At 42.0% G+C, this 15,463-nt stretch overlaps 1 long non-coding RNA gene and 1 other non-coding gene across 2 annotated transcripts; both read right to left on the bottom strand.

Annotated features, from left to right (window-relative positions):
- Positions 1–12,157: 12,157 nt before the first annotated feature.
- LOC124708197 lies at positions 12,158–14,849 on the bottom strand. Its single transcript, XR_007005059.1, has 3 exons — positions 14,800–14,849; positions 12,500–12,733; positions 12,158–12,408 (listed from the first exon to the last, which is right to left on the bottom strand). It is a non-coding gene; the product is annotated as an uncharacterized LOC124708197 (long non-coding RNA).
- Positions 12,996–13,083, bottom strand: TRNAS-GCU. Its single transcript has one exon. It is a non-coding gene; the product is annotated as a tRNA-Ser (tRNA).
- Positions 14,850–15,463: the final 614 nt, after the last annotated feature.

Genomic DNA, 15,463 nt, shown 5'->3' with positions numbered 1-15,463 from the left:
CCGAAATTTTCTTTGGGAAGTATCTACAACGTGTCATACTTAACAATTTGAAGTTCACACTAATGGTTTCAAGTCCACTTCTTGAAATCATCATTAATTTTGCAAAATTCATTACAACATAACCATGATGATTTTTGGTTTACCAAGTGTAAATTAATAATCTCTGGTTTACCCATGTAGGTAACCGATGGCTCGAGAATTTGAGGCACTCGCCCTCAACGGCCACAACTATCCTATATGGGCCATGGACATCTAGATCGCCCGTGCGTCCCGTGGGTTAGTGCGTGCAATCCATGCTCCGGAAGTTCCACTCCCGGCTGGAGTCACGCGGCTGACAGATGACCAAAAATATGTTGCTTTGTACATCATAAGGCACCATGTTCATCCAGATCTCAAATGTGAGTACTTGGAGGAAGAATCTCCTAGTACTTTGTTTCAGGCCCTCAAAACGAGGTATGAACAGTAGAAGGCAGTTGTCATGCTCGATGCATTCCATGATTGGACACATCTTCGACTCCGAGGACTTCAGAGTACGTCGGGAGTACAATCATGAGGTTCATAAGACCAGTTCCAAACTGCGGTTTTGCGGGAAGGAACCTACTGATGCGGAGAAGATAGAGAAAACTTTATCTACTATGCTCCCATCTGACAGGATCCTCCCTCGCGACTACCAAGTCTATTTCGATCTTATTCATATTTTACTTCATGCCTGAAAGCATGATGAGCTACTCGCTAAGAATGGCTCTCAGTGTCCGGTTGGTTCTCAACCTCTAACTGAAGTTCATATGAATGTCGCGGAAGGACGAAAGTTTGATGGTGGCTTCAAAGGCAAGCCCTCGAACTTCAACGGTGCGATAGCGCAACCGGAACAGGAAGTCCAGAAACTCAGACCGTGGGAAAGGCACCGCAAAGCCAAGTTTGACAAAACTAAGCTTTGCGACAAGTGTGGATGCTACACGCACCCCACTGACAAGTGCAAGCCCACAGCATCTGGCCATTATCTGCAGCAATCCCATGGCCGCAACGCACCTCGAGGGAAAAGGTTTGAAGCCAACCTCAACCTTCATCCAGATGGCGCCGATGGAGCTGGTAGTTCGCGAGACGTTCCTTCTGGACCTCGCACCACCGTAACTCTCCAGCCGTCAAAGGAACCTACAGAACGGAGGATATGATAGTTGAGTATGCCTCAACCTACATGTTTGGAGACTTCGTCTAGTCCCACTATCTCCTTGGTGGTCGCTTTATTAATGTCCATTTGTGTTGTTGTAGTAGAACATATATATTGTATCAGCACTCTGATATAAATAAGATTGTATACATTCTATATATCTGATAAAGATTTCCATATTGGAACTTCTTCGATTCTATATATAGATTTCTACGAGTGCCAATCCGATGGATGTGGAACAAGTATATGAAAATGTACCCGCTCTATTGTCTGGATTGAACTGCACGTACATCCAACTCGTAGCACATGTTGCATATAATGCAATTCCATCGGTCATGTTGTTGCATGAGCTAAACTTTCCTAGTCATGAGATTTAGTTGCACTATTGTGCCAGTGGATCACTTCAGTCCCTTGAACACATTCAAGGTGATATTTGTGGTCCCAACCAACCATTGTTTGGACTAAAGATCGAATTAAAACAATTCGAATGGAAAAATATTGTTGCAGAATTCTCTTCACATGCCTCCACTATTTTGTGCATGGCTCCGAGGATCGAAGTTCAGCACAATGTCCTTTGTGTCCATACACAATTGTTTTTGGTTTCTGATGGCGTGTATTTCACACGTTCGTTGGGCAACCCCAAGAGGAAGGTATGATGCGCACAGCAGCAAGTTTTCCCTCAGAAAGAAACCAAGGTTTATCGAACCAGGAGGAGCCAAGAAGCACGTTGAAGGTTGATGGCGGCGGGATGTAGTGCGGCGCAACACCAGGGATTCCGGCGCCAACGTGGAACCTGCACAACACAACCAAAATACTTTGCCCCAACGAAACAGTGAGGTTGTCAATCTCACCGGCTTGCTGTAACAAAGGATTAACCGAATTATGTGGAAGAGATTGTTTGCAGAGAAAACAGAAAAACAAGTATTGCAGCAGTAGTAACGCAGTAAAACAGTAAACAAGCAGCGATAGCAGTATTTAGGAACAAGGCCTAGGGATTAGACTTTCACTAGTGGACACTCTCAACTTTGATCACATAACATAATAGATAAATGCATACTCTACACTCTTGTTGGATGATGAACACATTGCGTAGGATTACACGAACCCTCAATGCCGGAGTTAACAAGCTCCACAATTCAATGTTCATATTTAAATAACCTTAGAGTGCATGAAAGATCAATAAGACTAAACCAAGTACTAACATAGCATGCACACTTGTCACCTTCATGCTATGTAGGAGGAATAGATCACATTAATACCATCATAGCAATAGTTAACTTCATAATCTACAAGAGATCATAATCATAGCATACGCCAAGTACTAACACGGATGCACACACTCGTCACCATTACACCGTGCGGGAGGAATAAAACTACTTTAATAACATTGCTAGAGTAGCACATAGATAAATTGTGATACAAAATACATTGCAATCATAAAGAGATATAAATAAGCACTTCACTATGCCATTCATAACGGTGAATAAGTATTCCGTGAAATATAGCCTAAGAGACCCACACGGTGCACACACTGTCACCTTTACACACGTGGGACAAGGAGTCTCCGGAGATCACATGAGTAAAACTCACTTGACTAGCATAATGACATCTAGATTACAAGCATCATCATATGAATCTCAATCATGTAAAGCAGCTCATGAGATTATTGTATTGAAGCACATAGGAGAGAGATTAACCACATAGCTACCGGTACGGCCCCGAGCCTCGATGGAGAACTACTCCCTCCTCATGGGAGCAACGGCGGTGATGAAGATGGTGGTGGAGATGGCAGCGGTGTCGATGGAGAAGCCTTCCGGGGGCACTTCCCCGTTCCGGCAGGGTGCCGGAACAGAGACTCCTGTCCCCCAGATCTTGGCTTCGCGATGGCGGCGGCTCTGGAAGGTTTTCCGTATCGTGGTTCTTCGGCATCTTGTTAATAGGTTAGTTCCAGAAAATGCACGAATATGACATAAAGTGTGCATAAAACATGTAGGTATCATCAATAATATGGCATAGAACATAAGAAATTATCGATACGTCGGAGACGTATCAAGCATCCCCAAGCTTAGTTCTGCTCGTCCCGAGCAGGTAAAACGATAACAAGGATAATTTCTGAAGTGACATGCCATCATAACCTTGATCATACTATTTGTAAACATATGTAAGGAATGCAGCGATCAAAACAATGGTAATGACATGAGTAAACAAGTGAATCATAAAGCAAAGACTTTTCATGAATAGTACTTAAAGACAAGCATTAATAAGTCTTGCATAAGAGTTAACTCATAAAGCAATAAATCAAAGTAAAGGTATTGAAACGACACAAAGGAAGATTAAGTTTCAGCGGTTGCTTTCAACTTGTAACATGTATATCTCATGGATAATTGTCAACATAGAGTAATATAACAAGTACAATATGCAAGTATGTAGGAATCAATACACAGTTCACACAAGTGTTTTCTTCTTGAGGTGGAGAGAGATAGGTGAACCGACTCAACATAAAAGTAAAAAGAATGGTCCTTCAAAGAGGAAAGCATCGATTGCTATATTTGTGCTAGAGCTTTTATTTTGAAAACATGAAACAATTTTGTCAACGATAGTAATAAAGCATATGAGTTATGTAAATTATATCTTACAAGTTGCAAGCCTCATGCATAGTATACTAATAGTGCCCGCACCTTGTCCTAATTAGCTTGGACTACCGGATCATCGCAATACACATGTTTTAACCAAGTGTCACAATGGGGTACCTCCATGCCGCCTGTACAAAGGTCTAAGGAGAAAGCTCGCATTTTGGATTTCTCGCTTTTGATTATTCTCAACTTAGACATCCATACCGGGACAACATGGACAACGAGATAATGGACTCCTCTTTAATGCATAAGCATGTGGCAACAATTATTATTCTCATATGAGATTGAGGATATATGTCCAAAGCTGAAACTTCCACCATGATTCATGGCTTTAGTTAGCGGCCCAATGTTCTTCTCTAACAATATGCATGCTCCAACCATTAAGGTGGTAGATCTCTCTTACTTCGGACAAGACGGACATGCATAGCAACTCACATGATATTCAACAAAGAATAGTTGATGGCGTCCCCAGAAGCATGGTTATCGCACAACAAGCAACTTAATAAGAGATAAAGTGCATAAGTACATATTCAATACCACAATAGTTTTTAAAGCTATTTGTCCCATGAGCTATATATTGCAAAGGTGAATGATGGAATTTTAAAGGTAGCACTCAAGCAATTTACTTTGGAATGGCGGATAAATACCATGTAGTAGGTAGGTATGGTGGACACAAATGGCATAGTGGTTGGCTCAAGTATTTTGGATGTATGAGAAGTATTCCCTCTTGATACAAGGTTTAGGCTAGCAAGGTTATTTGAAACAAACACAAGGATGAACGGTGCAGCAAAACTCACATAAAAGACATATTGTAAACATTCTAAGACTCTACACCGTCTTCCTTGTTGTTCAAAACTCAATACTAGATGTTATCTAGACTCTAGAGAAACCAAATATGCAAACCAAATCAGCAAGCTCTAAGTGTTTCTTCATTAATGGGTGCAAAGTATATGATGCAAGAGCTTAAACATGAGCACAACAATTGCCAAGTATCAAATTATCCAAGACATTTTAGAGTTACTACATGTAGCATTTTCCAATTCCAACCATATAACAATTTAACGAAGAAGAAACTTCGCCATGAATACTATGAGTAGAGCCTAAGGACGTACTTGTCCATATGCTACAGCGGAGCGTGTCTCTCTCCCACAAAGTGAATGCTAGGATCCATTTTATTCAAACAAAACAAAAAACAAAAACAAACCGACGCTCCAAGCAAAGTGCATAAGATGTGACGGAATAAAAATATAGTTTCAGGGGAGGAACCTCGATAATGTTGTCGATGAAGAAGGGGATGCCTTGGGCATCCCCAAGCTTAGACGCTTGAGTCTTCTTAGAATATGCAGGGGTGAACCACCGGGGCATCCCCAAGCTTAGAGCTTTCACTCTCCTTGATCATATTGCATCATACTCCTCTCTTGATCCTTGAAAACTTCCTCCACACCAAACTCGAAACAACTCATTAGAGGGTTAGTGCACAATAAAAATTAACATGTTCAGAGGTGACACAATCATTCTTAACACTTCTGGACATTGCATAAAGCTACTGGACATTAATGGATCAAAGAAATTCATCCAACATAGCAAAAGAGGCAATGCGAAATAAAAGGCATAATCTGTCAAAACAGAACAGTCCGTAAAGATGGATTTTATTAGGCCACCAGACTTGCTCAAATAAAAATGCCCAAATTGAATGAAAGTTGCGTACATATCTGAGGATCATGCACGTAAATTGGCTTAATTTTCTGAGCTACCTACAGGGAGGTAGACCCAGATTCGTGACAGCAAGGAAATCTGGAACTGCGCAGTAATCCAAATCTAGTACTTACTTTACTATCAAAGACTTTACTTGGCACAAAAAAACTCAAAACTAAGATAAGAAGAGGTTGCTACAGTAGTAAACAACTTCCAAGACTCAAATATAAAACAAAGTACTGTAGCAAAATAACACATGGGTTATCTCCCAAGAAGTTCTTTCTTTTTAGCCATTAAGATGGACTCAGCAGTTTTAATGATGCACTCGCAAGAAATAGTATTTGAAGCAAAAGAGAGCATCAAGAGGCAAATTCAAAACACATTTAAGTCTAACATGCTTCCTATGCATAGGAATCTTGTAAATAAACAAGTTCATGAAGAGCAAAGTAACAAGCATAGGAAGATAAAACGAGTGTAGCTTCAAAAATTTCAGCACATAGAGAGGCATTTTAGTAACATGAAAATTTCTACAACCATATTTTCCTCTCTCATAATAACTTTCAGTAGCAACATGAGCAAACTCAACAATATAACTATCACATAAAGCATTCTTATCATGAGTCTCATGCATAAAATTATTACTCTCCACATAGGCATAATCAATTTTATTAGTTGTAGTGGGAGCAAATTCAACAAAGTAGCTATCATTATTATTGTCATCATCAAATATAGGAGGCATAGTATAATCATAGTAACCTTTCTCCTCAATGCTTGGGGGACTAAAAAGATCATGAAAACCAGCTTCCCCAAGCTTAGAACTTTCTACATTATTATCAACAATGGTGTTCAAAGCGTTCATACTAATATTACTACCAGCATGCAAATAAGATTCCATAGGTTTTTTAATTTTCGCATCAAACAATCCATGTTTTAAATCAGGAAATAGAATAAGAAGCTCATTGTTGTCCATTATGCCAAACTAGTGTAAACAAGAAACAAAAAGATGAAATTGCAGGATCTAAAGGAAATAGCTTCGAGCACAAACACAATGGCGCCGTAAAAGTACTATTACCCGGAACCGGAGTATGAGTGCCTTTTACCTTTCCTCCCCAAGCAACGGCGCCGTAAAATATGCTTGATGGCGTGTATTTCACACGTTCGTTGGGCAACCCCAAGAGGAAGGTATGATGCGCACAGCAGACAAGTTTTCCCTCGAAAAGAAACCAAGGTTTATCGAACCGGGAGGAGCCAAGAAGCACGTTGAAGGTTGATGGCGGCGGGATGTAGTACGGCGCAACACCAGGGATTCCGGCGCCAACGTGGAACCCGCACAACACAACCAAAATACTTTGCCCCAACGAAACGGTGAGGTTGTCAATCTCACCGGCTTGCTGTAACAAAGGATTAACCGAATTGTGTGGAAGATGATTGTTTGCAGAGAAAACAAGTAAAACAAGTATTGCAGACAGTAGTAACGCAATAGAAACAAGTAAACAAGCAGCGATAGCGATATTTAGGAACAAGGCCTAGGGATTAGACTTTCACTAGTGGACACTCTCAACTTTGATCACATAACATAATAGATAAATGCATACTCTACACTCTTGTTGGATGATGAACACATTGCGTAGGATTACACGAACCCTCAATGCCGGAGTTAACAAGCTCCACAATTCAATGTTCATATTTAAATAACCTTAGAGTGCATGAAAGATCAATAAGACTAAACCAAGTACTAACATAGCATGCACACTCGTCACCTTCATGCTATGTAGGAGGAATAGATCACATTAATACCATCATAGCAATAGTTAACTTCATAATCTACAAGAGATCATAATCATAGCATACGCCAAGTACTAACACGGATGCACACACTCGTCACCATTACACCGTGCAGGAGGAATAAAACTACTTTAATAACATTGCTAGAGTAGCACATAGATAAATTGTGATACAAAATACATTGCAATCATAAAGAGATATAAATAAGCACTTCACTATGCCATTCATAACGAGTGAATAAGTATTCTGTGAAATATAGCCTAAGAGACCCACACGGTGCACACACTCGTCACCTTTACACACGTGGGACAAGGAGTCTCCGGAGATCACATGAGTAAAACTCACTTGACTAGCATAATGACATCTAGATTACAAGCATCATCATATGAATCTCAATCATGTAAAGCAGCTCATGAGATTATTGTATTGAAGCACATAGGAGAGAGATTAACCACATAGCTACCGGTACAGCCCCGAGCCTCGATGGAGAACTACTCCCTCCTCATGGGAGCAGCAGCGGTGATGAAGATGGCGGTGGAGATGGCAGCGGTGTCGATGGAGAAGCCTTCCGGGGGCACTTCCCCGTTCCGGCAGGGTGCCGGAACAGAGACTCCGGTCCCCCATATCTTGGCTTCGCGATGGCGGCGGCTCTGGAAGGTTTTCCGTATCGTGGTTCTTCGGCATCTTGTTAATAGGTTAGTTCCAGAAAATGCACGAATATGACATAAAGTGTGCATAAAACATGTAGGTATCATCAATAATATGGCATAGAATATAAGAAATTATCGATACGTCGGAGACGTATCAGTTTCGTCTCTGATCAAAAGGATTTTCTCATTGCACGACCCATGTTAATGAATTTCAATTTACCAACTTTACATTGGAGTCATGCAGTTTTACACGCTGCTACTGACTAACTGTATATAGCAGTACTTCCCCTCTGCAATTGATACGTGGAAATCCTCCGAGCATTTCCCATCTGCGTAAGTTCAGAAACGCTTCACGCGTACCGATCTCACCACCGCAGCGTACATCATGGGCCCACATATGCGGGATCTATGTGGGGTACGGATATCCGTCGATAACCCGAGTACCTTGAACCCCACATAAGGGATGTATTCATAGCCCAGATGACGCTGGTTGCTTATATTTAAGGAGGATTATTTCCGGGCATTAGGGGAGATTTCAAGTACCACATTGAATGCCGGGAAATTAATTGGGACTTCACGTTCCTCCTCATAACCACGTACTCAAGAATCCGGACTCTACGTTCGGATTCACAAATTTGCAACACATGCAAATAACCTCGCTGATTCATTTACCGATCTCAAAGGTGTTACAAAATCTTTCAATCCGGTTAGAAATGCGCCCGAAAGAGTGGAGGTACCAATAAAAACCACTCAACTCCCTGTTTCATAAAAAGAGGGTGAGCAATGACGGCCTCGACCAGGATCTAGCTTTTTGCAAAGCAACAAAGGAAATCGAGGAATCCTCTAAATCGGTAAATGCAAGTCGACCTTGCGTTGATGAACACCGATGGGTAGTATACACCCAGTGGAAGGGAAACCTCCACAACCCCAGCTCCAGCTTGCACACACTGGCTGGGACATCGGAACACCCAGACTCACGCGTTTTGGGAAATCACGAAGAGTCATCATGGTTGCATGATATTTGCTCCAACTATATCGATTCTGGAGAATCACATAACCAAAGCCTACAAGTGTCGACAAACATCTCTTGTTTGATTGCAAACAACCTTCACAATGATTCAGATCCAAAGACCATGGCCATGGCGAGTGTGAACACACTTGCTAGGACTGAACTCATCAAGGGATGCAATCCAAGCAGATATAGCCTCGCTCTTCCAAATGAATTCCCTATGGGATCATTCAATGTGCTTTCTTCCGAAAATGGAATGAGAAATACAAGGTGGTGAGAAAGCAAGGCTTGTAGCATAAGGTCGGGTTTCCGCAGAGATCCGAGACCTACCCTCCGGTACATGAGTGAAATCTCGTTCCGATAAATATATCATTGGCAGTACAAAATCATCTATCTATGCAGTTGATAGGTGTAGTGACAACAATATCCATGTGGGTCACTAGATTCCGACATGTATGGTTCCCGATGGAATCTCTGTCCGAATCGAAACGCAAATGCAACATGTATTGTGTAATAATCAATAAGTCACCACATGGCTTATTGTTGTCTGTACATTTTGGTACAACCGACATAGTGAGTTCCTTATACATAAGGATAACTCCTACCACGACGAACCACGTGATCATCTACAGACGGATTTGAGATGAAGAATCTGGATAAACCCAAATAGTGCTTGGGACTACAACTCGAGCACCTTCACTAAAGTATTATGGTACACCAAGATGCTTATATCCAGAAAATTGGAGAAACTTGATATAGACAAGTCATGTCCATCTCCTAGGGATTGTTCGATCTCTAGACGTAGAGAAAGATCCATGGGAAGATAGAGAAGAGATGTTGGCACATAATGTTCCATATCTCAATGCCGTTGGACCTACCAACAAAATTGGTTAGGGGATCAAGAATATCTTTCGAAATCTCCAAGGCACCAAATATCTTGACATATCGTATCAATTTTGGAGAAATCTGAACTCCAATTTAAACACTGGTATTGGCTACTTACATGATCCTACAATGTGTACATACATGGTAGATCTGTCACTCCATTGATGTCTTCAAATAGACTCGGTGACTATACTACCACGATCATTCTAAGATTCAATGCTTCATGTTAACACGTGTGGCTTGACGGAATGACAAACCGCATACATTAGTCATGTGGTGTTGGTTCTCTCGAATCATCTATCATTGTCTACACAGATAATGTTGCTTATGTTGCATAGATGCAAAACAGGTTACATAAAGAGCAATATCATTAAGCATATCGCGCTAAATGTTTTATGCCCATGAACTCCTTAAGAGTCGGGGAATGAACATCTTGCAATTAGAATCACGCGATATCCTCGCAGATCTTTCCACGAAGTCTCTACCAACTATAACATTTCAGAAATATATTCATGGAATTGGTATGCGACGACTCCGAGATTTGCAAGATTCGGGGGAGTATCTTCCTGAACTACTCCTGTTCAAAGCATCATATTATACTCTTTTTCCCTTAGTGAGTTTACTTTACGAGGTTCTCATAAAGGTTTTTAATGAGGTAATATCAACATAAGATCATATGTCATACTATCCCTTTTCCCCACCGGGGTTTTTAGGAAAGTATTCACGACATATTTATTGACCTCTATATTCTATGGATATACTTCATATTGAGTTAACAGAGGCAATAACCATAATATGTTGTACCATTTTCTCCTTATTTTCCCACTGGGTTTGAAGGAGTTTTAACAACATATCCTATACTATTCCTCATTTTTCCCATAGGGTTTTTGGAGGACTCCTCACATTTTTCCCACTAGGTTTTTGGAGGAGACTATTTCAAGATGATGAAGATTCACAAGGACAAGCATAGATTAGGGGGAGTGTTAGAATTTAATTAGTCTTAATTAAATGGGTTAATCCCTGCTTGTAACTGCAACATTTGTAGCCACTCATTTAGGGAACCGTCATTAGGCGGTTATTTCACTGGAGCGTCGCCTCCTAGGAACCGACCTAATCACGTCTGTTCCCCCCCCCCCCTATATATATGTAAAATCTTCATCAATCAATACAAGTGATTTCATTCCAATCATTGTCTCTCTCGCTCGATTCTCTCCCGATTATTCGCAACAGAGGAGACCGTGCATGGGACACTGGGACCTCATGCGTGGTAGCTGTTTAACCCGCGGTTTAATTCTCAATTTTGTTTTCGTTCGCGTTTCTTATTTGCCCCAGCGGGTGAGGCGTAGACGGCGCAACACAGCGTGGACGACATACCAACCAATCATCCTACCACCTTTAGCCCTTTAATATAGTAGAGATTTAGAAAATAAATCCGAATATATCCTCTAAAATCGTCCTATCCTCACCGAAAGTTTACGTCCGTGATCCTTGTATCTCCAGTTTCAAATGCAAAACTGGTAATGCCTGTAAACCGGTCAACGCTTGGCGGGGAGAAAAGTTTCAGTTGGTGTCACGTTGGATTCAGCGGAGTCCGCCTTCCGCAGTTGGCCTCGGCGAGTACCGGCGAAATTCCACCACACCACCCCCAATTCTAGTTGCTTTTCTATAAAGAGGATCGTTTTGGCCTATTTTCGACGAATTTGGCCGGAAATTGTGACGAATTTGGAGGTGATCGCTGTATTCTAGTCGGATGCGACCGTCTATCGTTGTTTTTGCTCCATGGAAGCACCTTCAGGAGGCCCGGTCTGGGGATGGGGACCTCTAGGCGGTCGGGTCTAGGGAATAGCGTGGAGGAGGGAGACCGCGGCCTACATGCACAAGCGACAGGTGACGTCGGGATACCATGGCAATGCCCATAAATTTTGGACTTCAATTTTAGGGAAGAGCGTGGCTTTTAGGCGTGGCGACATGTGAGCATGGGCGGCTAGCGGGCAAGTGAGTGTGGGCGTGAAAGAAAAAGGGAGGTAAAAGAAAATGGAAATAAAAAATAATAATGAGCCCTCTTCATACGAATAAGATACTAAGATTGACAGTTAGAATTTTGGTGTCTATTCTACCCGATTCAAATTTAAAATGTGTTTATTTAAGGTGCATTATATAGCGTAAGGGCCGCAGTTTACATGGTTTTTGCTACAAATGCTATTTCTAAAACGAATAATTTGTTCGCTTTATTAATCAAAGGCCAATTTTTTGGAATCATTACAGTGCTGAACTTTCTTCCTTCACGAATAGAGGAAACTAGATGGACCTAGCACGCTTTTGCTGCGCCGCTCTTTGTAATTATCATTATATAAATAGCAACACTTGGATTGACGGCCAAAATATTCTATAATAGTTAAGCAAAATAGAAGTAATTGTTAATGAGATATGTAGTGGCAATTGCAGTATAGGAATGAGCCAATTAATCAGGACCTTAATCTTTTAGACGCCTATACCTAATACCTGAACAACAAATTGTTGCAAAAACATGCCTCTCCCTATGCTCAGATGAGAACTAATCATAATAAATCAATGGTCACCAACCTGAAGAACAAAAAGAACAAAACCATCAACTTAACTAATCTACTGGGCGCTCAGGCCGTTGAAAAGAACAATTGTGTGGTTGAGAGCTGACCTCAACATTCATCTCATGAACTCGCTATACAAACAACTGCAATAAAAGTTAGTTCTAGGCACAAAGAGATGTTCTCTGCTCCAACCAACCTCAGTCCAAAGCTCATCGTCACAATGCCTTCATCAAGGGCCTTCATCAGATTGAGGAAGCAGAGCATTAGTCACCTATGGGTAGATAAGAGAAGACATCGAGGATGAGATGAATTTACTCCTCACTGCCACGATTATCTGACATCTGGGGCACACATATATGCATTTGAGAAGTCAGTGCCTTGGCTCAGTTAATTCAGCTTTGAATATGTAAGTTCCAGAAAAAGGTAATTTATCTTTGGATTCTTATCTAATGACCCAGGACGGAATCCTGGGCGCGAGGAGTAAAAATTCCATTTTTTTTTTATTTTTTCTTACAAATTGGATTTGGTTCGTACATTTATCTATGAGCAAATCCGGGGGTCAGAATTCCTTCCAATTTGAAAGTCCAAAATGATCCGAGGGAGCGGAAAGAGAGGGATTCGAACCCTCGGTACAAAAAAATTGTACAACGGATTAGCAATCCGCCGCTTTAGTCCACTCAGCCATCTCTCCCTGTTCCAAATCAAAAGGTTTACGTGATATGATAGAGACAAGAAATAAGGATTGCAAAAACCCTTTTTTTTTCTTTCAAAAGTATATAAAAATTATATTGGCACAAATAATACTCCCTCAGTCTAAAAATAGTTGTCTCAACTTTATCTGTATACATCCGTATCTAAACAAAAGTGAGACACCTATTTTTAGACGGAGAGTATCTATACTGAACAAAGGCTTTGACTGTAATCCAACTTCCAAACAAGGAAAACCGTGGACAGATATAACAGAAACAGAAAAGTGTGGTCTGAAGTTGCAGTGCCCGATGACATGTGTAATACAGGACATGCAATCAGACGCAAACATCAACATATCTCAAGATTGATAGTAAGAAAAAACACAGGCCACATGCAATCTTCTTTGTCAACTGCTCTATAACTATAACCCTATTTTTGTAATAATATCTATGTTGGTAAGCCTGGAGTTAGATCACTACTTCCTATCATGTGTACTTCCTATTGTTTGTAAAGCTGCTCCTCTTATACTTTTTCCCAACAAGTAAATGGATCTGTTATGTATGATTTGGTCCTCAGCAGCAAATGGAGTTTCTTCCTTCAACAAAATTGATTTATGATCTGAAAACATAACCAATAAATCATGAGTGAATATTAGCATTATTAAGAAGAATATAAATTATGGCTCTTTTACTGCACTGCCTACTCCAATGGTAGCTTACATCAAGCATCTAGCATAGATTCCAGGTATAACATTCTCAATATCAAGTATGAGAGGATGAACATGGCCAGTTCATGGTGCAGAAATAGGAAAGGATTATAAGATACACTGATTCACAAGACCATCCATATAAAGAGAAACAATGTGCTGCGTGAAATTATCTATTTGAAATCTTAGTGACCACCTCAAATTTTCCAGCCACAACAAACTTGATGTCTAACTGAATATGTCCACTTCTGTAATAACAAACAACACCGAAGAACAATGGCAAGCAATCCGCGATAACAAGGCACACATGCACATCGTCAACAAATGGGAATGGAACCAAGCGTTCCATAGACACACAGTGGCCGGCGCCCAGCGCAGGTAGAGAGACACTCCACAACGACGGAAAAGGAAATTGGAAAGAAAGGAGATAGAGAGGAAACCAGATCTCCCTCCCCCACCTCGACGGCACTGACGCGAGCCACCGTCACATCAACGAGGAAGACGCAGGAACAGCTGTCTGGCGGCGAGGCACTGGTTAGCAATATATGTGCTCATGTCTATGAAATACATGGGTATCACATCTACCTATGAAACAAATCTGAATCCTTCAAAGAAGCTAGAACAAAAAGAGATGTATGGACCGCCTAGATTCAATACAGCCAAGACGTGCGCCTAGATCCAATTCTCCCTACCTATCTATAGTAAGAAACAAATCTGAATCCTCCAGATTCGATACAGAAAGATGGACACCGTCCAAACAGAGCATGGCCAGCATGCCCACACGCGCCCAAAAAACATCAAATACAGCACAACGGCGGCACCGGCCGAAGGGGCGGCAGCAAAATGTGCCCCGAAATCGACGAATCCGCAGCAATGCGCCCTCAACACACGCAGATCAGGTGCAATTCCTAAATGGCGACTGAACACACTCCATCACAAACCCAGGGGACGCAGCACACACCAGGCAAATATCCACACAAAAATTCAGAGAAGAAGAGAAGGGAAACGGACCAGCTCAGAGAGGCAGACGCGACGGGAAGACCGGCGGCCACAGCACCGTCGCCGAAGAACAACACGCATCGCCGCAAAAGCACGAACGAAGAGGAGGACCAAAACACAGGAGAACTGCCGCCGCAAGCGAAGGAAGAAGGAACACGCGGTCAAAGCAATTCCGAACCGACGCGCAGCCCCTTGGCTGGCGGATCCTATACACCGACCAGGTCGGTGTATACGGAGTGCCGCACACCCCCCGCGTTCATTATGGGCCGGCCCATATCCTTCTGCGCAGCGACCCGACTGAAAGAGCGATCGAGTCGTCTTTCTTCTTCTTCCTGATTTCCGCAGCCGAGCCTTCGTCCGCCGAGTTCTTCCTCCGCATCCGACCATTTTCGTTCGAGTTCGGCTTCCTTCTTCGCTCGAGTACTGGTTCCTTGGGGTTCTGCTTCGGTCGTCTCCGTCGATGGCTGCGGAAGGTCAGAACTGTCCCCTCCTTCTCCCAGTATGCGCAGTACTTCGTTTTGTTCTGGTTAGGGTTTTCTTCAGATTGATTCTGGTTGATGGGGGCGGTGGTGATTCGGTGGGATGTGAGATGTTTCGAGATTTCCATAGGATTTATTAGTTAGCTTCTTCTCCCGTACTGGATCCTTGGTGGCGGAATGTCAGAACCATTACCTTC

This window comes from Lolium rigidum, chromosome 4, assembly GCF_022539505.1.
Source record: "Lolium rigidum isolate FL_2022 chromosome 4, APGP_CSIRO_Lrig_0.1, whole genome shotgun sequence".
Lineage (NCBI taxonomy): Eukaryota > Viridiplantae > Streptophyta > Magnoliopsida > Poales > Poaceae > Lolium > Lolium rigidum.
The sequence above is the reverse complement of the archived record's forward strand: the minus strand, read 5'-3'. Positions and strand labels throughout refer to the sequence as shown.